This window comes from Cygnus olor, chromosome 3 (assembly GCF_009769625.2).
Source record: "Cygnus olor isolate bCygOlo1 chromosome 3, bCygOlo1.pri.v2, whole genome shotgun sequence".
Lineage (NCBI taxonomy): Eukaryota > Metazoa > Chordata > Aves > Anseriformes > Anatidae > Cygnus > Cygnus olor.
In genome coordinates, this window is record NC_049171.1 from 118,236,687 (window position 1) to 118,262,397 (window position 25,711).

Below are 25,711 nucleotides of genomic sequence, written 5' to 3' on the forward strand. Positions count from 1 at the left end.
GGCTCGTTATGGGGCTCAGCACACAGGGTACGCAGTGAGGTTACTTCTGGAGGAATCCTGCCATGTATGCAAGGAGAGTGAAGGTTCAGAAGCGTGTCCGGTGTGAATTGTCACCATGCTGAAACTTTTGAAGCCTGAGATGTTTTATGACAATATGCACAGGACAGGAGAGTGCCCAAAGAATTGCCGTCTTTTTGACAAATTGAGAAACTGGGCCAGATCCCCAGCTAGTGTCAATTGTAGTAGTTCCACTGAAATGCATGGAGCTGTGCCAGGCTGCACCAGCTGGGAGCCTGGCAATAGCCGTTTAAAATTAAACAAGTTAATGCACTTGACTGCTGCAGTTAAGAGGTCCTGGACCTCTGCTGCTTTGCCTATTGGGAAGTTGTTCACGCCTGCCTAGGCAGCTCACTGCCGTTGCATCCCCATTTCACAGCCTTGCTTTGGGCGAGGGGTAAATGGTTATGATGGGGCTTGGTGGAAGAGAACTGGTCTTTAAAGATGCACCAAGTGTTTGTGGGTGCAGATTGCTCCTTTGCTTTTCTGAGCTGACATTGTTCTGTTCCTGTGTTTGTTAAATTGCTCTGCTTAGCCTGGCACTTCGGAAGAAAAGTCTGTCACATATGGCTTTATGCTTATCCTCTTCTAGTGCACATGCACACCCTTATTTTAATCTGTCTGCATGTGCATTAGTAGTGCAGGCTTCTATTATTATCTGAGTTTATTATAATTAGGGCTTCTGCTTTTCTGCAATTCAGCAGGGACAGAAGTGCAGCTTCAGTTTTCTACTGCTCTAAAATTCAGGCTTCTTCCCAACAGTGAGGTACCAAGCAAAGAAACAACACTGCAGTAGGTTTTTAAATGACCTTTCTAATAAATCTCACATTTACAGTGAATAGAGTAATTTGGAAGCTTCCAGAGAGCTAGCCAAGCTCCTGATTTGATTTCCAGATACTTACCGTCTTTGCCTTTAACCCATCAGCATGAACAGTAGAAGAGAAGAACCACTGACAGCACAGCATCATTCGTTCGCCTGGTGTCGGGGAGCAGGTAACGACCACGTAGGAGGATGGGTTCCTTTTGGCGACACTTGGGGCAGGACTTGCTGTAACAATATGGGATTTGGTTAGGCAGTTTGCAGTGGGCTGGTGCCTATGGCACTGTGTGGAGGGCAGAGTATAGCAGTGGTCTAGAAGACTTCTGTCTTGGTGTTAGCATCACTGCATCTTCTCTAGTGGAAAGCCACTGCAAGATAGAATAAGCACAAGCACCTTCCTTGGCAAAAGATGGATACAGGAAGGATTAGGTTGTAATTTCTACTCACAGTCAGCAAATACAATCATTACCTACTGTTGTGCAAGTCCCCTCTTGGAAATCGTCACCTGGGCTGGTGATGATCTGCGTATGTGTACAGTTCAGTTTTTCCAGAATGTAAATGTTATACCTCTTCTGCAGTGCTTTCAGGGGCCACTTCTGGTGGCATTAGCATTTTAACATTATTATTATTATTAAGAACTGGATTGCTCACTGGAAAATGAAAGTGAAATGTCAGATGCAATTAGGGGAGATGCCACCCACTGTATTCCCCCGGCTCCTTTGCTTGTTGCCTTCCCGTATGGTCCCTGTTGGGCATAAAACCTGCCGGGGCCCTCAGTGAAGCTATCACGGGTGAAACTTCTGTTGTGAACACAGCTCTGGTGTGGTCTAGATTACTCGGGGCCTTGGGAGATCATGGAAAGCACCTAATATTTCATTAAAAAGTGTGAACAGAAAATAAGAAGCAAAAGAATTATGTAGCTTTGTCGGACAAGGCAAATCCAGTTGTATCCTTCAGTAGCACTGAGTCATAGCTCTAGGTGCTGTGAGGTTAAATAATTCAGTCCTAACTTGCCAGAGGTGGGGATTATTACTATGGCAGAGGCAAAATTTGTCAGAAAAAGTTCTCTGGCCACACTGGAGGTGAAAGTGGTCGGTTTTTTGATGGTTCTCTTATCTGGACAAAAGGAATTCGCTTTACAGATTTAGCTGACAGCTGAACACTTCGATGTTTTATAACCTGTAACTAATACATCACTACGATTGAGGCTGTCTGCCCTCATTTGTCTTCCCCTGCCTTGGTGTTACATGCCACCATGGAACGATTACATGAGTCATCACCGACTCGGCCAAAAACCAGGCTTCTGATGTTTAACCTGGAATGTGAGATTACTGCACAAAAGCTCTGCCACAATCGCAGTGACCCTGCAAACCAGGGCAACTTCAGCAGTGTGGTACCTGCGAGGATTTGCAACCTCCCGGGGCAAGAATACAGGAGCCTGGTATGATGATGCATGGTCTCCTTGCACCTGACAGCTATATTCTCTTCAGAGAGAGTAAGTGGGCTTTTGTGTAGAGACTGCCATAAAAGCAACAAAAGCACTTGTTTCAGGCAAGCAGAAGCTATGTAAGAACCAAACTAAGCAGCTGTAAACCACTAATTTTGAGGAGGAGGAAAATGGTGCTAAGCTGCATGGAAAGCTTCAGCCGATGCACTGCAAAATGGTGAAGACACTCAACTCCCCTAAGATCAGGGCTATAATAGGAACTCCAGTGACCCTCTACTACAGTGGGGCTTCTATGGCACTATAATTAGGGTTATTACGATGAAGTCAGGCATATAAATGTTAACATCCTGCTCATTAAAATAGCTCTTCTCAGAGAATTAAGAATTCTGCATTTTACATTCATAAAGTGAATATAAAAACTTAACTTGCGGTTTCTTTGATTGCGTGTTGGAAAGAGTTAAAATTCTCTATGTAGATCACTGTAGTTTTATTATGTAAGATGACCTTAGGAACTGTCATCCCCCTTGAATTTATACAAAGAATTCAAAGTAAAGGTTTTCTAGGTTACACTTCTTTTTTCAACCCTTTGTCCTGTCAGCTCAGTCCTAGATATCTTCATCTGCCGACATGCCCAGATGTGCAATGAATGTTGATTTGAGCTGGCCCCTCAACCCCTCCCTGCTGGTGTCATTAAAACCAGGGAGGTAGCTGCTCCCCTGGCATCTTTGGCAAGGCTTGGCTTTACACTGCGGACTAAATTATTGATGAAGAGCACTTCTGTCGCAGTATGTTTTACCCACCTTTAAATGAAACAGTGCGGATAGAGCTGTCATTGCCTCCTCACTCCCTGCAACTTCTACATGACATTTATGATGTGGTTCAGATTGCACTGAAGCAATTAATTTCCAGTAGAGCCTGCACTCGAATGAAGTTCCCTGACAATTACCAAGGGCTGGTTTTTCAGCAAGCATACTACACAGTCATTGATACAGTATACAAAAGAAAACATCACAATATACTGTAAAGGTTTGTTGGTCTTTTTTGCTGAATCCGATGCTTAGTGTCTGAACATCTTCTTTCGCATCCTTTTCACACTGATAGCTTTTCTTAACAATGTGGAGGGAACCTGGTGTTCAGAGCCATGCTTTGGGCCGGATCCTGCTGTGTGCTGAATGCCCTCAGATCCTGCTGTAGTCGGTAGGACCCAAGTTCTGCAATCTGTTAGGAAAAGCCTCACCAAAAATGTCTGTCAGTTTTGGTAAGAGACAGCCAATATCTTCACATCAGACATCTGTCTGCACCTGGAAGCAAACCCTGTTCTTTAATTCTGCTTTCAGCCTTTAAAATGGTGCTGGGTACTACAGGAGCTGCTATTTTATCTCTCTTCTGGGTATCTGAACACAAGGATGGACTTTTTTGTGTGTGTGAAGGAGGAATTCTCTGTCCTTAGGATTTGTGTAGAATAAAGAACAAAATAAATTTTGTTTATATATGTTGTTTCTCTCACGCTTAAGAGTCTCCCTAAGACCTTGATAGTGAGCTCACTGCATGAACCATCTGCCAATCTGTGAGCAGGGAGATTTTTGTCCAGGCTTGGGATTTATAGCCTGTTTCACTGCAGAAGGGAACACTGACCCGAACGTGGGACTGCACCTGCTACTCCTCTTGAAATGGAGCCACCAGCTTCCACCTGAGTAGCTACCAGAGGTGGACAGAAGTAGCCACGGTTTCGTGTTTTAGCAGAAGCACAGTACAGCTCTGTCATCCCTGTCGACAGAGCTGTCAAACTAACACAGGGTGAGAATTCAAACTGGCACCTATGCATCAGGGTGATGGGCACTTCAGGAATGCAGACAAAAATGCAGACAGGACATTGATGGATAAACTAATACGTGGACTTGTACTTACATGCTCAGGCTCAGAGGTGAATATTCTGACAACTGAAACATTTTGACACAAGCACGTAATAAGAAAATGTGTGAACTGGTTTGGATGAAATCAAATGCATCTTTACTTAGACCACGAAACAGTCTGCTGGAGGTTTGGAAAGACAAACAAAATTTGTCTTTCATATAGTTCTGATATTCCTCCTGTACCTCCTGGTACAATTAGCAATATCAGAAGGTGACCCTCTGAAATGTGGCCTGATGTGTTGTGGCCCAGGAGATGCTCTGGTGTGTACACTGGGCTCACACCACAGCATTTATGAATTTAGGAACCTCTCTTTAAGTATTCCTTCTGAGAAAATTGTAGCAGTAGTGTAGTTGTCTGTGATTTCTTTTTTTTTTTTTTTTCCAGATTCATGAGATTTAAATTTCATTTAAAGTAGAGGCAGTGGAAGTAAATCAAGTAAAGGGATTTTTTTTTTTTTTTGTTTTCCATGGCATATTTAACTAGAATAAAACTAGGAATTCTGAAAAATACCCAAATGTGCTTGCCCCACAAACCTGTATTAGATTAGTTCAGAGTGTCTGAAATATTTTGAAGGAAGGGCTAGCATCCTTCTGATGTGGAAGCTCTTCCCCAGTTGCTTCATCTCTAGGGGGAGGCACTTAAAGTTGTTGGTGTGGCTAAATTATAGCAAGGTGTCTTAAAGTGTCTCATTAGTATCTCAGAGGTCAGAGGAACTTATATTGAAATCGCTGGAACCTGAATAAGATACTATAAAAAGTGAGTAAGGAATCTGGCATGTTCTTCACATTTTAGTGGTTTTGCTTTTAATGATTTTACCATCATTCTGCAGTTAAGGTTAAACAGAAAGGCTTATGGGATTCATTGCAGTGTTATGTTGGAGAACGAGGGAAGCTTATACAAGGCATTTCTAGGAGAGGAAGCAGCCTTTAGTGAGTGTTTCAAAACTCCTGTAGATATATATATAGGATCTTTGGTGAGACATGAGGAAGGTCTTCCAACTAAATCAGGTATTTTGAAGAATCATTTTGCTTTTGTCCACTTTTGTCCGATGTTTAAGCTGCTCAGGGACAGATCCCTTAAGTGCAACGCATCCTTTCTGCCCTGGATCCGAGAGCACCAGTGCCCAGATCTTCTCCGTCAAGTTTGGCTATTTTAATATCAAGATCTGCATCTTTGCTAGAACGGTATGTTTCACCCTGGGATTCTAGAATAAACTGTACCAGCACCTGTATTAGCTGTGTCTACATTAAAAATAATTGGGTGGTACAGTAAGCTAATCAATCTAGTAATTTGCTGATGTGAGTGTTGGTTGCCTGTTGTGGTTTTAGCAGCAGATGTTAGGACAGTAGATGGAAAATTCTGTTTGGTGTCACTTTCATTACTGTCTTCTCACTGGTAGGCACCAGTAATGTACTAACTTAAAAAAGGTTTGGAGTTTGGTTACCCATTAAAACATGATATGAATTCATCAGTTGCTTCCTAAGGCTGGCGAGCTGTGGAGCTGCCTTCCCCAGGGCATTGATGCGCCGCTGGAGAGCAGCTGACCAGCGATGCTCTCCAGCTCTTGCGTGCCTGCCCGCTCCCCATGGTAGCTGCCAGCCCTGACTCCAAACAGCCTCACGTCTCTACACAGCCCTCTCCTGAATTGTTTTAAGTACAGGGAAGGAATCAATGATCCTGCCTCTGCCCCCACGTTTTACCATTTTTATTTATTTATTTATTTTTCAGTAGATTGAGAATACTCTGGTCTTGCTATCTGTAATTCTTTAAAACACCCTGGGGTTGAAATGCCTTGGAGAAGACTTGATTAGTTTTGTCCCTTTCCCTTTGTCCCTTTTTTTTTATAGACCAGGAATTTATTGACATGCCTACTTCTGCAAAGCAGTGTTGCAGTGTAGCCTTGATACATATTTCTCATATAAAAACAGCCTATCAATCAGTATTTTAAAACTTCTCCTGTATTTAGCAATCTAAATAAAATTGGCTTTATTTTAAGTGATTCAGGAAATTGAGGGATGAGTAAAAGAAGGAAGGGATCACCACATGTTTGAAGAAGTGATGTAGCATCATGTGGCATGGGTGGAAACTGAATTTTCCGCAGGCCTGGAGTGCCTGGGCAGCTGTGACAGTGAAGGCTTTGGGAGGCAAGTACGGGCTGATGTCCTGGAGAAAAGGATGTGAATGGGTCGGTGGGTGGTATGGGGACAGGCACGGCACTGGAGACAGAGGGTTGGTGGTGCTGGTGGGGAGCAGGACAGAGTTAGGGATGAGCTTTGTGGAGAAAGTTTTGGAACAGGAGGAGAGTGGTAGGAAGATGGCCTGGATTTGGAAAAAAACATTTTACCATATTTGAAGTGCTCCCTGTGTACAGAGACTCAACCATGGGGAGTTGCTTTCCACTTCATTGCTGAAATTCAGAGGTGAGCAGTGAGGCTACTGGGCACTGATGGAAAAATAGTGCTCTGGCTTGATCCAAGTGTACAGTTCTGTCTGCTCGAGCTGGAGAAGACTGATGATGGAGCAATACGACAGATTCATTTACACTGGAAAATAAATTAAAAGGCTTATCTTTAAAATACCTACAAAATTTTGTATATGTGATTTAAGGCTCATGATTCTTTATGGCTACTAGCCTAAACAAGGTGGGAGTCTGAGCTCCAGATTTTTGAGTAGGACAAGTTCAAATTTCTCTTTTGAGTGAAAGTTACTATATTTAAATTTATGTGAGCAAATTTCGTTGTTGCCTGGAGAACTGGGATATGACTCTCTACTCTGTTGGAGCACTTTTCTGCTGGTGCTGCAAATAAGCTTTGTACAAGTGTTAAAAAAATGCTGTTAGGAAGAAGAGAGTTAGATCTCAGTATGTAAAATAGGGAGATGATGCAGAGTAATTTGAGTAGGAAATCCTGGGACATTAGCGATGCTCCAAGTGCAAATTTTAATATGGATTTAACTGCAGAGCTGCTACCAAGGCCCCCATAAATATTATTTTAAGGTTAATTTGGAAACCTCGTTCAGTGTTTTGGCTGCCTAACGGCCACTGTCATTAGCAAGAGTCGCATGGTTGAGTTCCAGTGCTCTGCTCTGAAAATCTCCCTCTCTTCGTTATGTACACAGAAATAAATGAGCAAACAGACCATTCTTTGAAAAGACAATTTTGTGTATAATAACGTGTTAATGTTTTAATCCAGTTGTCTGTACTCCCATAAGGCAGGTAAAGGAGCTTCAGATCTGAGTTCTGAACCTTTTCTTAATGACAGATTTCTTTGGTCAGAAGCAAGTCAAGCTCTCCCTTTGTCATCCTGGCTTATTTTTCAGTCTTGCTGTCTTTCCACAAGACAGCAGTGAGAGATTGCTATGAAACTAATTAATGTCTGACAGACAGATCGAACCAAATATCCAAAGGATTCAGAGTATAGTTCATTCCCCTTTGCATAGCAGAATACCACAAGGCAAGGAACATATAGATGACGTTATTATACTAACAAATAGCTGAGGGAATTTTTTTGCTCATTTTATCCAAATTAGACAATTTAAGACAATTATGGTTAAATTCCCATCCCAGGCTGCAGCTCAGTTACCTTGATGTGTTGGTAGTTGTAAAGAGATATATATGAAATATTACCTAAGAGGGAAGCCGTGTGCTTTAGTGGACCTCTATTGTCTCTCAGAGGGCAACCACAAGGGAGAAATAAGGGTCGTGTCATATATGCATAGCCAAAGCATCGAAGATTTATGACTTAGTGAATATGTAGATGTGCTGGTGTTCTTGACCAAGCTGTGGAAGCTGTCCTTGAGTGTGTCTGAAGTTTTACAGTTTTTAAAAAATACTTCAAAGAGAGAAAGAGACAAACAATTATATGCATGCAGTCTTGGAACACTTGGGCAGTGTTCTCTGCAATTGCAAAAATAATGACTGCTCATCCTAGTCTCCTGGGGGGGGGAAATTTCCATATTTTGCTATCGAGGCACTTTCAAAGCCATTTAGTGCCATAATTCATACACTGCTGGATTAAGAACCATATGCCTCTTAAAAGCAGCAAGAGGCTATGTAGAGGATTTGCTGATTTAAGGAAAAGGAAAAAATAAAAAATTAAATAGGCAGATTGAGACCTACTTTTACTTCAAAGGATATTGTAATACCAATTTGTAAGTCCACTCATTAAGAAATAATTCTAAATTAATTGGATAGGGTGATGACAAAAATTATCAAACTTCAATGTGATGAACCCTGCATTTGGTTTCTATACGTACTGTAATGCCTTTTGGTCACCAGTCATCAGTAATTGTTGTTGTACATTGTTGTTGTACGAGCCGTGCCTGCATCCAGAGGCTTAAGCAGTCCTCAAGGCTCATGAGAGGAACATTTCATCTGGGAACCAGACATCCTTCTGTCAGAAATAAGGGATGGTCCTGTGCCATTAACGGTGAGCAATCACAGTTTGCTACAGAAGATTACAGCATGGTGGTAGGAAATGGGGAGCAAGGAAAAGGAGAACATGATGGGTGTGAGTGCTGACCACGTCACGCTAGTAAGGACCACTGTTCACTCCACTGTTGTTTTTCAGGACAATGCAGTAACTTGCTTAACACCACATTTTGTAGAAAAAACCTTGTTTATAGTCCTCTTTTGTTTTACTGCACAGGCCGTAAAACTCTTGCAGAGTTTTCAGCTCTTAGAGAACGTTTGCAAGAAGTTGCCTTGAATTCTGATTTCTTATAAGGTCCTAGCTGGAGCCTGTCATCCTCTTTGGGGCAATGTGATTTGGGAAAGGTTTGGATCAGTCAGAAATAGTTTAGAGGAGAACACAATAATCAGAACTCCAGAAAGTGTGGCCCACAAAGAAAAAAAAAACAGAAGAAGTGGGTTACAGAGCCTAGAGCAATGATGGCTGGAATGGAGTGTGATTGGTGTCTTTGTCAAGATTCAGGTTGGATTTTAAAAAAGACTTCCCTGGTCGAGGAGGTCGTAGCACCACGGGAACAGGATGCGAGTCTCTTTTACTGTGCCCTGCTTGGGACTGCATAGAAAGGATGTGAAAGGGAAATATGCTTTGTCTCTCGGGGTGCCTTCCTACCCTATGATTCTGTCTATCTCCATGCAGTTCCTAAAAGAGCTGTTGTTACAGATCCATATGTTATTCCTCGAAGCAGTTGGTTAAATGAAGGAGAGTTTCCTACTTGCTCTCCTTTTCCTGGAAAGACGCTATCAATAGGTGCAGAACCTTGTTACAAAATGCTTGGCTTGAAAAAAGGTTATTTGCTTCCTGGGAGTTTTGTAGGGGCAGGGCCAACAAATTCAAAAGCATCTAGAGAAGAAAAATCCCAAGCATTGGAGGGCAGGACTTGACTGTTGTGAATATACAGCATGTCCCAGCGTGATTGCTAAGTCTTGTCTCTGTCACGTGGGGCTACAACTGTTTGCAGTGCAAACTACCATTCCCTGGAACAAACTGCACTTTTTTTTTTTTCTTTTGCCTGTACCAACAGGAGGCCATGGTGTAATTGTGTCCTAAACACTTGGTTTTCTTGTGTTTCAGCCTTTCAGAAATGAATAAAGAGAGGCAAAGTGTTTTACATTTCAGTGTGTTTGAGGCTTGCTCTACAAATGTATTTGCTTAGAGAATTCACCTCAGGAAACTATATATATGTATATACATTTAGTGAAGAATAGCTACTTTTTGTGCTTCAGAAAGGTTTGTAAACTTCTATATCTGCTTCTAAAAGAGACTTTCTCCTTTGTTAATCAGGGTGAATCCTGAAAAGAACTGAAATGGGACTAAGGCCCAATGGTGTTGGTCATTTTCCATCATTCATTTCTTCTTTTGAGGTCTTAAAAAGCTTTCACACATAAACCTGATCTAAACCTCCTGTTGCCTCCCTTCCCCTTACAAGATGTGGGAAGTTTGAGGATATCAGTTGAACAAGTCCCCCAAAACCATGCCTCGGAATTCACTTTTTACTCTCATCGAAAGAGCAGTCACTTGCCTGCAATAATGTAAATTTTACTTTCATTATGACTGTACTCCCACAAGCTAATTACATTTCAGACACAAAGCCTGTCAACTTTCCTGCTCCGTGGTGATAAAGGAACCTGCTGGGTAAAATAGCCACCACTCGTGTTATTTCAGGAAATATCTAGCCTACTGTGGGAGAGAGTTCTTGTTTTTATACTGAAGTAAAGAAACAAACCAGGAAAACTCTAGCAGATTTACAGTAAGTGTAAGTGGCTATAATGATCAATATGATTGGACAACGTAGTTTAAAACTAATCACAGTCTTTGTTTAAGGAACCTGTCTGTTTTTGCCTAGCTTGTTCTTTTTTCATATTTATTGGGAATACTGCCTGAAATTGAGACCTTTTCCCCCAGGATTTAAGGTAGCATGCTTTCCTTTGCAGCTGGGGTGGGCTGGAGCTGTTCCAGAGGAGTGCTGCAAAAGGGGCTGAATTTGCTCCCAGTTATTTGTTAGCACTAATGTCCTAGAGGTTATCACCCTAACCAACTGTCCGAGGAGAATAAAATGTGCAGTGAGTTCTGTGCTTCAGTGCCTGGGGAGCCAAGTTACTTCTGAGCTCTGTTTTAACTAAGCCATCTGTTTTTTTTTTTTTTTTTTTTTTTTTTTCAGTTAAGCAAAAGAGAGCACTCAGAGTTGGATTTGCCAGCTGAAATGAAGGCAGTAGCTTGCAGCAGAGGGGTGGTGAAAAGCCAAACAAACCAGGGTGAAGGCAGCAGCTTTCACTGCATGGCCCTTTCTGAAATAAGCTTCTGGGTGGAACATGAAGGTGCTTCTAGAGGTAGGCTTAGAGGCCCAGCTGACAGGTGCTAACTTGTTTAGCTGCTGTGCCTTGATTGCATTTGATTGTGTGCCCGCAACCTGAGCAGATTCCACAAGGGACTCGTATTCTACTTATGGCAAGTTCCCTCCACAGTACATCATGCCTTTGGCATGTGGCTTGGCCTTGGTGCTGCGCCTGCAGGAAGGAGATGACTCGAATGAATGTGGATGAGGCTTTGAGGGGAGCTGGTGCCTTCCTGCCTGACCTGGGCCATGTGAGGGGCCATACCATTGTTTTGGTTGTGTGATAGCAGTTGTACTTTTGGCGTTGGGCTGTGATTTGGACCACCCCCCATAGCACGGCATTATAGCATTTCTCTCCATACTTGGGCATGGTACTGAGGAGCTACAGAGATGTCCCGGTGTCTTGCTTCCAAGGGTGCAGTAGCAGTGCTGTGGGGAAAGACTGGGAGCTGAGAACAAATGAGAGCTCAGTTCTTGTTTAACTGCTCACAGTGACGAAGCACAAGATAACCTGGGAGGATGCCCTTTCTACTCAAGCAGAAGCTGATGTGGATCACCCTATCAGAATAGCAAGGTGTCCTGGTTTTGGCTAGGATAGAGTTAATTTTCCACCTAGTAGCTGATATGGTGCTGTGTTTGGGCTTTAGGATGAGAATAATGTTGATAACACACTGATGTTTTAATTGTTGCAGAGCAGTGCTTACACTAAGGCAAGGACGTTTCAGCTTCTTGCTCTGTCCTGCAAGTAGGCAGGCTGGGGGAGTAGCAGCAGCTGGGAGGGAACAGACCCAGGACAGCTGGCCCAAACTGGCCAAAGGGGTATTCCATACCATCTGACGTCATGCTGAAAAATTAATATGGGGTGGCTGGCCAGCACGGGGCGGGACCGGCTGCTCGGGGATAGGCTGGGCATCGGTCAGCAGATGGTGAGCAATTGCATTGGGCATCACTTATTTGTACACATTATTAGTAGTCGTACTATTAGCATTATTATTATTTTCCTTTCTTTTCTGTCCTAATAAACTGTCTTTATGTCAACACACAGGCTTTCATTTCTTTCTAATTCTCTCCCCCATCCCAGAGAGGGAGTGGGGGCGGGGAACGGCTATGTAGTGCTTAGCTGCTGGCCGGGTTAAACCACAACACAAGGCTGTCACGTTGAAAGTTACTAAACATCACATCATTCTCATTCAGGTTGCCAGTGCTAAGTATGAAATAAGATCAGGGAGGTCAAACTTGGCTCTGGTTGTTTAACATTAACCTTGCCAAAAAGCCTCAGATCTCCAGATTCCATGCTGCTGATAACCTGGTGTCCAGTAACCTCAGCTCCATAATGACTTGACTGCTAGATCCAAGGGCACGAGAGCACAGCCCTTCAGTTACCTGGGTATTCATGAGAACTGGTGTTTCAGTACTTACAGGATTCTGGCCACAATATGTAGCAATGAGCATTATATGTGAAAATATTTAATAGACTCAGTGTGAGGGAATGATGCTAGGGTGTTTTTTTAGAATTACATTTGTGTGAGTTATGACTCTTTGCTTTTGGTCTCTTGCCAATGAAACTGTGCGATGCACATCTGTGGTGCTTTTACGTGGGTGGGCTCCACCACAACCACTCTCTCACTCCCCCTCCTCAAAGGGAAAGGGTGAGAAAATACAATGCAATTCCTCATAGGGGAGCTGCTCCAGGTCCCGTATCCCCTCTGTGGCCCTCCGCTGGACTCTTTCCAGGAGATCCCTGTGTTTTTTGTAGCGGGGAGCTCAGAAATGGATACAGTACTCCAGGTGAGGCCTGACCACGGCAGAGTAGAGGGGCAACATTACTTCCCTTGACCTGCTGTCCATGCTCCTTTTGATGCACCCCAGGAACCCATTGGCCTTCGTGGTCACCAGGGCACACTGCTGGCTCGTGGCCAACCTGTCATCCACCAGGACCCCCAGGTCCGTCTCCATGGAGCTCTTCTCCAGCAGGTCATCCCCCAGCCTGTACTGATACATGCAGTTGTTCCTTCCCAGGTGCAAGACTCTACACACACGCTTTTGTTAAACCTCACCTGGTTTCTTCCTGCCCAGCTCTCCAGCCTGTCCAGGTCTCACTGAATGGCAGCACAGCCTTCTGGCGTGTCGGCCACTCCTCCCAGCTTTGTATCATCAGCGTACTTGCTGAGGGTAGACACTGTTCCCTCGTCAAAGTCGTTGATGAAGCTGTCGAACAAGACCGGACCCAGCACGGACCCCTGAGCTTGTCCCAGGGCTCCAACTGGACTCTGCGCCGCCAATCACCACCCTCTGAGCTCGGCCAGTCAGCCAGTTCTCAACCCACCTTACTGTCCTTACTGTCTTCTATCCCACATTTTGTCAGCTTTGTTAGCAGGATGTCATGGGAGACAGTTGCAAAAGCCTTTTGTTTTTGTTTTGTTGTTGTTGTTGTTTGTTTTTGGAGATTCACGTCACACTCCGTGAAAGAAAAGTTTAGCGCATCAGCATCCCCCTGGGAAGACACAAAATGCACTCCCAAAGTCTTTCCCCTTCTCCTTAACACTGGAGGTGCCTTAAGAGGAGAGCCTGGGCCCCTCATGGCTGGGCTCCTCCAATGCTAGCAAATTGTATGAAAAGTTACATTCAGCTGAAAAGTAAGTGAATGACATGAAAGTTATCTCACTATTTGAACTAATGAGTTAAATTTCCACTCCTGCAAAAATACTCAAAGAAATAACCCAATAGGTTATGTGTAGTTAGGCAATCACAACTAAAACTGCAACAAAGTACAGATGGTGAGAAACAAACAACAAAGCCATTTCCTTCTCTGACGGCGGAACACCTTGCTCAGGGAAGACACCCATGTATCGCCTTCAGAAAGCCTTCGACGCCCTCCACCTCGTGCTCCCATCAGCAGGTTAAAGAAGGTGAGAGGGAACGGCTGACGGAAGACTGCTCCATCCAGAGCGTGGGGTCTACTGTTAAATTTTCCACTGAAATTGTGTCTATTTCTGAGGGCTGTACTTCAAGTAACACACCAAGCAGAAAGCATCCAAAGAACCCAGTAAGACCGATGCTAAGAATGACCCTTCTTAGGATCAGACTTTTAGAAAACATGGTCTCTAAGGAAAGATTGAACATTGGATTAATGGACTAACTCTTTAATGTCAAGAGAAGGCAGAACCGAGATGCGCATAAGGATGCTGCAAATAAAAAGTGAGCAAACTTCTCCCCAGGCCCTATATTTAGGACAAGAAAGAAAGGACTTCAGATGCAGCAAAAGGACTTTAGTTTAGGTGTTAGAGTGTGGTGGTTTTACTCGGGTGGGCAGCCGAGTTCCACCACGGCCGCTCTCTCACTCCCCCTCCTCAAAGGGGGAGAAAATACGATGCATAGGGCTCAAGGGCTGAGATAAGGACGGGGAGATCACTCAACAGTTACCGTGATGGGCAAAGCAGACTCAGAGTAGGGAGACAGTAAGATTTTTCGCCCCCAGTCCACCCTCTCCCACCTCCTCCCCCTGAGCAGCTCAGGGGAGCGGGGCAATGGGGGCTGCGGTCAGTCTGTAGCACTTTGTCTCCGCCGCTCCTTCTCGGTCGCTCTCTGCCCCTGCTCCACCGGGGTCTCCTCCACGGGCTGCAGCGTGGAAACCTGCCCCACCGTGGTACACCATGGGCTGCAGGGGGACAGCCTGCTTCACCATGGTCCTCACCACAGGCCGCAGGGGACTTCTGCTCCGGCGCCTGGAGCACCTCTCCCCCTCCCTCTTCACCGACCTTGGCGTCTGCAAGGCTGTTTCTCATTCCTCCCTCTCTCCCAGCTGCTCTTCTGCAGCAGTGGTTTTTTTTTCCTTTCTTAAATCTGGTCTCACAGAGGCGCAAACAACATCGCTTATTGGCCTGGCTCTGGCCAGCAGCAGACCCTTCTCTAACATGGCGCAGTTTCCGGATTCTTCTCACAGAACCCACCCTGATGGCCTCCCCGCTACCAAAACCTTGCCACGTAAACCCACTACATAAGAGAAGAGAACTCATAAATGGTTTGAAAGAGATTTATAGCAGCATGACTGAAAAGGAGGAGAAGAAAGAATTACACGTGGCACCTCCTAGTACAAAAAAGACAGAGCCCTCCATGAAATGATCGGTTGGCAGATTGAAAACAAGCAGAAGAATGTGCTTCTTCACACTTCACGCAGCTGAGCTGTCGGTCTGGCTGCAGACATGGTAGATGCCAAAAAGCGCCGCAGTGAAGAAAACACCAAAAGCTGCACGATGAAGAAGACCTCAAGGGCCACAGTGAAGAAAACACGAACAGCTACACGATGAAAAACTTATCAGGGCCTGGAACGAGAGAAAAAAAAACACCAAATGTTAGAAAATGAAGCACTTCTCAGGGGCAGCTAGGTGAAAACAACAACCAAAAGCTCCATGATGAAGCTCTCCTCAGGGAAAACATGGTGAGGAGAACCCCAAAAGCTGGACGGTGCAGAACTCCTCAGGGCTGCAGTGAAGTAAACACCACAAGCTGTACGCTGAAGAACTCCTCCGGGTAAACGTGGTGAAGAGAACCCCAAAAGCTGGACGATGCAGAACTCCCTAAGGGCCGCAGTGAAGAAAGAACCAAAAGCTGCTCGACAAACCAATCCTCAGGGGCCGAAGTGAAGAGAACCAGAAAAGCTGCATGATGAAGAACACCTCAGGGCCGTAGTGAAGAACACACCAAAAGCTGCACACAGAAGCACTCCTCAGGGGCCACAGGGAGAAGAAAACACAAAAAGCTCCACGAAGAATTACTCCTCAAGCGCCACAGGGAAGAAAACACGCAGAGCTGAATGCTGAAGCCCTCCTCAGGGGAAACGTGGTGTGGGGAAAACCCCCAAAAGCTGCACGATGAAGACGTCCTCAGGGGAAACGCACTGAAGGAAACACAAAAAGCTGGACGCAGAAGCACTCCTCAAGTTGCAGTGAAGAAAGAACACAGCAAAAGCTGCACACGGAAGCACTCCTCAGGGGCCACAGGGAGAAGAAAACACGCAGAGCTGAATGGTGAAGCCCTCCTCAGGGGAAACGTGGTGTGCGGAAAACCCCCAAAAGCTGCACGATGAAGAGCTCCTCAGGGACGTAGTGAAGAAAACAGCAAAAGCTGCTCGAGAAGGCACTCCTCAGAGGCTGCAGTGGAGAAATACCAAAAGCTGGACGATGAAGCACTCCTCAGGGGGAACGTGGTGAAGAGATCCTGAAAAGCTGCACGATGAAGAACTCCTCATAGGCCGCAATGAAGAAAAGACCAGAAGCTGCACTCAGAAGCACTCCTCAGGGCCTGGAATGAGAAAAAAAAACACCAAATGTTAGAAGATGAAGCACTTCTCAGGGGCAACAAGGTGAAAACAATACCAAAAGCTCCATGATGAAGCTCTCCTCGGGGAAATCATGGTGAGGAGAACCCCAAAAGCTAGACGGTGCAGAACTCCTCAGGGCCATAGAGAAGAAAACACCAAAAGCTGCATGATGACGCATTCCTCCGGAGTCCCAAAGCGAAGAGAACCCCAAAAGCTGCACGATGAAGCATTCCTCCGGAGTCCCAAAGCGAAGACAACCCCAAAAGCTGCACGATGAAGAACTCCTCAGGGACCACAAGGTGAAGAAAACACAAAAAGCTCCATGGAGAATTACTCCTCAAGTGCCACAGTGAAGAAAACGCAAAAAGCTGAATGATGAAGCACTCCTCAGGGGAAATGTGGCGTGGAGAACCCCCAAAATCTGCACGATGAAGACATCCTCAGGGGAAACGCAGTGAAGGAAACACAAAAAGCTGGACGCAGAAGCACTCCTCAAGTCGCAGTGAAGAAAGAACACAGCAAAAGCTGCACACAGAAGCACTCCTTAGGGGCCACAAGCAGCCCACCGGCCGCACCTCGCCTGCGCGCCGCCATCGTTGGAGTGCCGCAGCCCCAGCACACCCAGCAGCATGTCACCCACCCTGGGCTGTGACACCTCTGCTCCCTCACAGCCAGGCGCCGCCCCATTGGCCGCCTGCCTTGGCGCCTCTGGGCACAGCCAATAGCGAGGCCGCTGGCGCTTGTTGCTAGGCTGCATGCAGCTGTGGCACGCAATGGGCGCCAGGAGGCCGCAGGGCCGTGCCGGCCTCCCAGGGCTGAGGCCTGGCGCAGTGCCTCGCAGGAGCGATGAGGCCTCCCTGACACCACCTGCAGCTCTGCCTCGCCTTGCCCCCCGGCCCTCCGAGAGGCACGTTTTGACCAGAGGAGCACGCAAACTGCTCCAGCAAGGTGGCAGCGGCATTGTGCAGGGCACACTGACATTGCCCATCAATAAATCCCTCCTCTGTCCCTGGTGACACTGAGTACACTGCCCGCTTTGCCGTGCTGCCCACAGACATGAGATTGGGTCCTCAGTGTCCTGAAAGGGTACAAACCAAAGCCAGTTCTGTTGACACAGCCCACAGGACTAAACTCGGTTAAAACCATCCACCGTGAGAATGCAAATCTCTTTCTTCCTCACCAAAACTCCCCAGTGACACGTAGCTTTTGCATCAGCTTCTTGCAGAACTGGATCTTCAGTGTTCGTACAGTTCTGCAAAGCTTCCGCTCTGCAAACTTTTAAGTCTGTGGACTTTGGAAGGACCAAGGCCCCACTATGCAACTCGCCGTTAGATGTCGTCTTCAAAACCAGGGGTTCTTATCATAGAATCACAGAATCACAGAATCATCTAGGTTGGAAGAGACCTCCAAGATCACCGAGTCCAACCTCTGACCTAACACTAACAAGCCCTCCACTAAACCATATCACTAAGCTCAAAATCTAAATGTCTTTTAAAGACCTCCGGGGATGGTGACTCAACCACTTCCCTGGGCAGCCTATTCCAATGCCTAACAACCCTTTCGGTAAAGAAGTTCTTCCTAATAGCCAACCTAAACCTCCCCTGGCGCAACTTTAGCCCATTCCCCCTCGTCCTGTCACCAGGCACGTGGGAGAATAGACCTACCCCCACCTTGCTACAGCCTCCTTTAAGGTACCTGTAAGAGTGCGATAAGGTCGCCCCTGAGCCTCCTCTTCTCCAGGCTGAACAACCCCAGCTCCCTCAGCCGCTCCTCGTAAGACTTGTTCTCCAGACTCCTCACCAGCTTCGTTGCCCTTCTCTGGACTCGCTCGAGCACCTCAATGTCCTTCTTGTAGCGAAGGGCCCAAAACTGAACACGGTACTTGAGGTGCGGCCTTAGCAGAGCCGAGTACAGGGGGCCAATCACTTCCCTAGCCCTGCTGGCCACACTGTTTCTTATGCAAGCCAGGATGCTGTTGGCCTTCTTGGCCACCAGGGCACACTGCTGGCTCGTGGCCAACCTGTCATCCACCAGGTCCGTCTCCGCAGAGCTCTTCTCCAGCAGGTCATCCCCCAGCCTGTACTGATACATGCAGTTGTTCCTTCCCAGGTGCAAGACTCTACACACACGCTTTTGTTAAACCTCACCCGGTTTCTTCCTGCCCAGCTCTCCAGCCTGTCCAGGTCTCACTGAATGGCAGCACAGCCTTCTGGCGTGTCGGCCACTCCTCCCAGCTTTGTATCATCAGCGTACTTGCTGAGGGTAGACACTGTTCCCTCGTCAAAGTCGTTGATGAAGCTGTCGAACAAGACCGGACCCAGCACGGACCCCTGAGCTTGTCCCAGGGCTCCAACTGGACTCTGCGCCGCCAATCACCACCCTCTGAGCTCGGCCAGTCAGCCAGTTCTCAACCCACCTTACTGTCCTTACTGCCTTCTATCCCACATTTTGTCAGCTTTGTTAGCAGGATGTCATGGGAGACAGTTGCAAAAGCCTTTTGTTTTTGTTTTGTTGTTGTTGTTTGTTTTTGGAGATTCACGTCACACTCCGTGAAAGAAAAGTTTAGCGCATCAGCATCCCCCTGGGAAGACACAAAATGCACTCCCAAAGTCTTTCCCCTTCTCCTTAACACTGGAGGTGCCTTAAGAGGAGAGCCTGGGCCCCTCATGGCTGGGCTCCTCCAATGCTAGCAAATTGTATGAAAAGTTACATTCAGCTGAAAAGTAAGTGAATGACATGAAAGTTATCTCACTATTTGAACTAATGAGTTAAATTTCCACTCCTGCAAAAATACTCAAAGAAATAACCCAATAGGTTATGTGTAGTTAGGCAATCACAACTAAAACTGCAACAAAGTACAGATGGTGAGAAACAAACAACAAAGCCATTTCCTTCTCTGACGGCGGAACACCTTGCTCAGGGAAGACACCCATGTATCGCCTTCAGAAAGCCTTCGACGCCCTCCACCTCGTGCTCCCATCAGCAGGTTAAAGAAGGTGAGAGGGAACGGCTGACGGAAGACTGCTCCATCCAGAGCGTGGGGTCTACTGTTAAATTTTCCACTGAAATTGTGTCTATTTCTGAGGGCTGTACTTCAAGTAACACACACACCAAGCAGAAAGCATCCAAAGAACCCAGTAAGTCCGATGCTAAGAATGACCCTTCTTAGGATCAGACTTTTAGAAAACATGGTCTCTAAGGAAAGATTGAACATTGGATTAATGGACTAACTCTTTAATGTCAAGAGAAGGCAGAACCGAGATGTGCATAAGGATGCTGCAAATAAAAAGTGAGCAAACTTCTCCCCAGGCCCTATATTTAGGACAAGAAAGAAAGGACTTCAGATGCAGCAAAAGGACTTTAGTTTAGGTGTTAGAGTGTGGTGGTTTTACTCGGGTGGGCAGCCGAGTTCCACCACGGCCGCTCTCTCACTCCCCCTCCTCAAAGGGGGAGAAAATACAATGCATAGGGCTCAAGGGCTGAGATAAGGACGGGGAGATCACTCAACAGTTACCGTGATGGGCAAAGCAGACTCAGAGTAGGGAGATAGTAAGATTTTTCCCCCCCAGTCCACCCTCTCCCACCTCCTCCTCCTGAGCGGCTCAGGGGAGCGGGGCAATGGGGGCTGCGGTCAGTCTGTAGCACTTTGTCTCCACCGCTCCTTCTCGGTCGCTCTCTGCCCCTGCTCCACCGGGGTCTCCTCCACGGGCTGCAGCGTGGAAACCTGCCCCACCGTGGTACACCATGGGCTGCAGGGGGACAGCCTGCTTCACCATGGTCCTCACCACAGGCCGCAGGGGACTTCTGCTCCGGCGCCTGGAGCACCTCTCCCCCTCCCTCTTCACCGACCTTGGCGTCTGCAAGGCTGTTTCTCATTCCTCCCTCTCTCCCAGCTGCTCTTCCGCAGCAGTGGTTTTTTTTCCTTTCTTAAATCTGGTCTCACAGAGGTGCAAACAACATCGCTTATTGGCCTGGCTCTGGCCAGCAGCAGACCCTTCTCTAACATGGCGCAGTTTCCGGATTCTTCTCACAGAACCCACCCTAATGGCCTCCCCGCTACCAAAACCTTGCCACGTAAACCCACTACATAAGACAAGAGAACTCATAAATGGTTTGAAAGAGATTTATAGCAGCATGACTGAAAAGGAGGAGAAGAAAGAATTACACGTGGCACCTCCTAGTACAAAAAAGACAGAGCCCTCCATGAAGTGTTCGGTTGGCAGATTGAAAACAAACAGAAGAATGTGCTTCTTCACACTTCACGCAGCTGAGCTGTCGGTCTGGCTGCAGACATGGTAGATGCCAAAAAGCGCCGCAGTGAAGAAAACACCAAAAGCTGCACGATGAAGAAGACCTCAAGGGCCGCAGTGAAGAAAACACGAACAGCTACATGATGAAAAACTTATCAGGGCCTGGAACGAGAGAAAAAAAACACCAAATGTTAGAAAATGAAGCACTTCTCAGGGGCAGCAAGGTGAAAACAACAACCAAAAGCTCCATGATGAAGCTCTCCTCAGGGAAAACATGGTGAGGAGAACCCCAAAAGCTGGACGGTGCAGAACTCCTCAGGGCTGCAGTGAAGTAAACACCACAAGCTGCACGCTGAAGAACTCCTCCGGGTGAACGTGGTGAAGAGAACCCCAAAAGCTGGACGATGCAGAACTCCTCAAGGGCCGCAGTGAAGAAAAAACCAAACGCTGCTCGACAAACCAATCCTCAGGGGCCGAAGTGAAGAGAACCAGAAAAGCTGCATGATGAAGAACACCTCAGGGCCGTAGTGAAGAACACACCAAAAGCTGCACACAGAAGCACTCCTCAGGGGCCACAGGGAGAAGAAAACACAAAAAGCTCCACGAAGAATTACTCCTCAAGCGCCACAGGGAAGAAAACACGCAGAGCTGAATGCTGAAGCCCTCCTCAGGGGAAACGTGGTGTGGGGAAAACCCCCAAAAGCTGCACGATGAAGACGTCCTCAGGGGAAACGCACTGAAGGAAACACAAAAAGCTGGACGCAGAAGCACTCCTCAAGTTGCAGTGAAGAAAGAACACAGCAAAAGCTGCACACGGAAGCACTCCTCAGGGGCCACAGGGAGAAGAAACACGCAGAGCTGAATGGTGAAGCCCTCCTCAGGGGAAACGTGGTGTGCGGAAAACCCCCAAAAGCTGCACGATGAAGAGCTCCTCAGGGACGTAGTGAAGAAAACAGCAAAAGCTGCTCGAGAAGGCACTCCTCAGAGGCTGCAGTGGAGAAATACCAAAAGCTGGACGATGAAGCACTCCTCAGGGGGAACGTGGTGAAGAGATCCTGAAAAGCTGCACGATGAAGAACTCCTCATAGGCCGCAATGAAGAAAAGACCAGAAGCTGCACTCAGAAGCACTCCTCAGGGCCTGGAATGAGAAAAAAAAAACACCAAATGTTAGAAGATGAAGCACTTCTCAGGGGCAACAAGGTGAAAACAATACCAAAAGCTCCATGATGAAGCTCTCCTCGGGGAAATCATGGTGAGGAGAACCCCAAAAGCTAGACGGTGCAGAACTCCTCAGGGCCATAGAGAAGAAAACACCAAAAGCTGCATGAAGAACTCCTCAGGGCCGTAGTGAAGAAAACACCAAAAGCTGCATGATGACACATTCCTCCGGAGTCCCAAAGCGAAGAGAACCCCAAAAGCTGCACGATGAAGAACTCCTCAGGGACCACAAGGTGAAGAAAACACAAATAGCTCCACGGAGAATTACTCCTCAAGTGCCACAGTGAAGAAAACGCAAAAAACTGAATGATGAAGCTCTCCTCAGGGGAAACGTGGCGTGGAGAACCCCAAAAACTGCACGATGAAGACATCCTCAGGGGAAACAGTGAAGGAAACACAAAAAGCTGGACGCAGAAGCACTCCTCAAGTCGCAGTGAAGAAAGAACACAACAAAAGCTGCACACGGAAGCACTCCTCAGGGGCCACAGGGAAGAAAACACGCAGAGCTGAATGTTGAACCTTTCCCCGGGGCATACGCGGTGTGGGGAAAACCCCCAAAAGCTGCACGATGAAGAGCTCCTCAGGGACATAGTGAAGAAAACTCCAAAAGCTGTTAAGGAGGCACTCCTCAGAGGCTGCAGTGGAGAAACCCCAAAAGCTGCATGCTGAAGAACTCCTCCAGGTAAACGTGGTGAAGAGAACACAAAAAGCTCCACGAAGAAGCCACAGTGAAGAAAACACGCAGAGCTGAATGCTGAAGCCCTCCTCAGGGGAAACGTGGTGTGGGGAAAACCCCCAAAAGCTGCACGATGAAGACATCCTCAGGGGAAACGCACTGAAGGAAACACAAAAAGCTGGACGCAGAAGCACTCCTCAAGTTGCAGTGAAGAAAGAACACAGCAAAAGCTGCACACAGAAGCACTCCTTAGGGGCCACAAGCAGCCCACCGGCCGCACCTCGCCTGCGCGCCGCCATCGTTGGAGTGCCGCAGCCCCAGCACACCCAGCAGCATGTCACCCACCCTGGGCTGTGACACCTCTGCTCCCTCACAGCCAGGCGCCGCCCCATTGGCCGCCTGCCTTGGCGCCTCTGGGCACAGCCAATAGTGAGGCCGCTGGCGCTTGTTGCTAGGCTGCATGGAGCTGTGGCACGCAATGGGCGCCAGGAGGTCGCAGGGCCGTGCCGGCCTCCCAGGGCTGAGGCCTGGCGCAGTGCCTCGCAGGAGCGATGAGGCCTCCCTGACACCACCTCTGCCTCGCCTTGCCCCCCGGCCCTCCGAGAGGCACATTTTGACCAGAGGAGCACGCAAACTGCTCCAGCAAGGTGGCAGCGGCATTGTGCAGGGCACACTGACATTGCCCATCAATAAATCCCTCCTCTGTCCCTGGTGACACTGAGTACACTGCCCACTTTGCCGTGCTGCCCACAGACATGAGATTGGGTCCTCAGTGTCCTGAAAGGGTACAAACCAAAGCCAGTTCTGTTGACACAGCCCACAGGACTAAACTCGGTTAAAACCATCCACCGTGAGAATGCAAATCTCTTTCTTCCTCACCAAAACTCCCCAGTGACACGTAGCTTTTGCATCAGCTTCTTGCAGAACTGGATCTTCAGTGTTCGTATAGCTTCTTTCTTAAATCTGGTCTCCCAGAAACACAAAGAACATCGCTTACTGGCCCGGCTCTGGCTAGCGGCATGGCCCTTACCTAACATGAAGCAGCTTCTAGATTCTTCTCATAGAAGCACTGCTGTGGCTCCCTTCTACCAAAACCTTGCCATGTAAACGCACTACAACATCCCTGTTCAGATCCTTCAGAGCCTATGCCCAACTCTCATCCCCCAGAACACCTCAGAAATACATGAAAATGACACGTGGGCTTTTTGCAGCTTTTTATTTCCACAGGATATCATCACCTTGGAAGTGCTCCCTTGCAATGGTGTGAACATACTTACAGGCACTTGTCCAACTCCTAACCTTTACTCCTCAAAATATCCGCTGGAAAGCAATAGTGCGTGATATCTAGGAGACAATGATTCAGACCCTCTGATTTTCAGATTGACATGCCTTTTTCTGCCTTCTTCAGTGGAACGAGAAAGAAAATCTGTCCCAGAGGACGAGGGAAGTAGGAATGTAAAATAATGTTTTACTCGAAGGCATTTAGTAACATTAGTCCTTGGAAAAGAGGACAAATACTCCCTTTGTATATGAAGTGAGTCTGAAAGTTTAAGTAAGTTTAGGTAAATGTGTAAGTATAGCATTAAGCAGTGCTTGATTAAACGCTTTTTTTTTTCATGAAATAGTTGCTCTTCTGAACATACTCAATATTTGAGAGGAAATGGTGGAAGTGGTGAGAACATGGTGGCTTAAAAGTAACTAATTGTGCACAGTAATTTTTTCTGTACATTTCCATGATTTTTTTTTATTATGCATTGCAGACGTCCTAAATACATAATTACATGCTGTCTTGGCTGATTGATTAAATAATACATATTAAAAATAAAAAAAAAATAATAAAAAAAGAATATTTAACAAATGGAGTGCGAGGGCTTCAATATAGGGAACATAATACGGGTTTTAAAAACCTTCCTAATTATGCACTTAACCAAGACATGAGGACAGTTCCTTTAGAGCCATTCTGGTCTGTCAAGTAAATAATATGCATTTTACAAAACCAACTAATTATGGATTTACCCACGGGACTGTAAAAGATCTGAAGATGCAGGTAAGTAATACACACTTTATAGCTAATGGTGCATGGGGAATTTAATTTAATTAAAAATGTGGTAGGTAAAAAAAGAAAGAATAAATAATGCCTATAATGTCTCAAAAGCCAGGAAATTCAAGCTGAGTTAGCTCTCACACCATCTTGCGAAAGTCAATATGCCAGTGAGAGGTATCCATGAGCGAGGTTCTTGTGGGTGGGAGGTCTTTCGGTGCAGGAGCTCACTGCAGAATGAAGTCTCTGCTCTGGCAACCAGGGCAGCAGGCCCAAGGTTCCTCTCGAAGATCACCGTGTGGGTCTAGGGCTGTGGCATCCCCAGCCTCTGCCTTTGGTCTCATGTGTGCATTTTTCCAAGGGCTGTTTGGACCAGATTGGCTACATTCTTGACTAGGAAAAAAAAGAATGGAAATTGGGTTCCTGCTTGTTTTTATTAATATGCGTTTGCCGAGGCGCTAGAGGAAGTTTTGGACCACTTAGAAGAGGAACACTAAGCCTCGAATGCTGTGTTGTATGTCTCTTTTTGAAATGTGTTGTGTGGAAAAGGTGTCATCAAGACTTTTAAAGATTCTTGAATGAGCAAACCATTCTGAGCTCTTAATCCTGCAAAGTACCAAGAACATTGTAGGTATTTTAGCATCACTCACCCTCTGTGTACATGACTGCACAAAAACTTGTGCCTGAGGAAGACTGATGTTTGTGCAGACTACCTTATAATTTATCAAATCAGGGAAATGCAGATCTCAGATGAAAGAATAATTAGGAGTGCTAGCTAGGGTAAATGAGTAGTGCAAGCATTTGTACATACACTCAGATGTGCTATAATAGCCATTTCGTCACTGCAGGCTTTAACAGGGGAATCTGAAGGCCTACAAACTGCTCGTTTCCTTAGGAAACAGTTTCTTAACAATAAGGCAATAAATAATTACTAGTGGCACAATCTTGCCACTTCTCAAACTATATATAAAGCAAAAATTTTTTTTTGGTCTTCCCCTTTCTTGTTTCCCAAAGTCTGAAAAACAATGTTGGAGCAGCTAAGATGCTCCAGTCCCCCCTCACTGATTGCTGAGTGATATGTAAATACGTTGTCCAACATTTTTTTTCTCCAGTTTTATACATGAAAGTTGTGTTCTGAATATAAATTCCTGCAAGCCATTGAGATC

General features: G+C 46.5%; 2 long non-coding RNA genes across 2 annotated transcripts in view; both read left to right on the top strand.

Annotated features, from left to right (window-relative positions):
- The window catches only part of LOC121066982, a 123,750-nt gene extending 112,024 nt beyond the window's left edge, over window positions 1-11,726 (top strand). The window contains exon 8 of the long non-coding RNA XR_005818046.1: window positions 10,866-11,726. This is a non-coding gene — a long non-coding RNA (uncharacterized LOC121066982). The remainder of the gene's footprint in view (window positions 1-10,865) is intronic.
- A 9,735-nt stretch (window positions 11,727-21,461) lies between these two features.
- Window positions 21,462-22,653, top strand: LOC121068083. The gene is made up of 2 exons (XR_005818598.1): window positions 21,462-22,255; window positions 22,599-22,653. It is a non-coding gene; the product is annotated as an uncharacterized LOC121068083 (long non-coding RNA).
- Window positions 22,654-25,711: the final 3,058 nt, after the last annotated feature.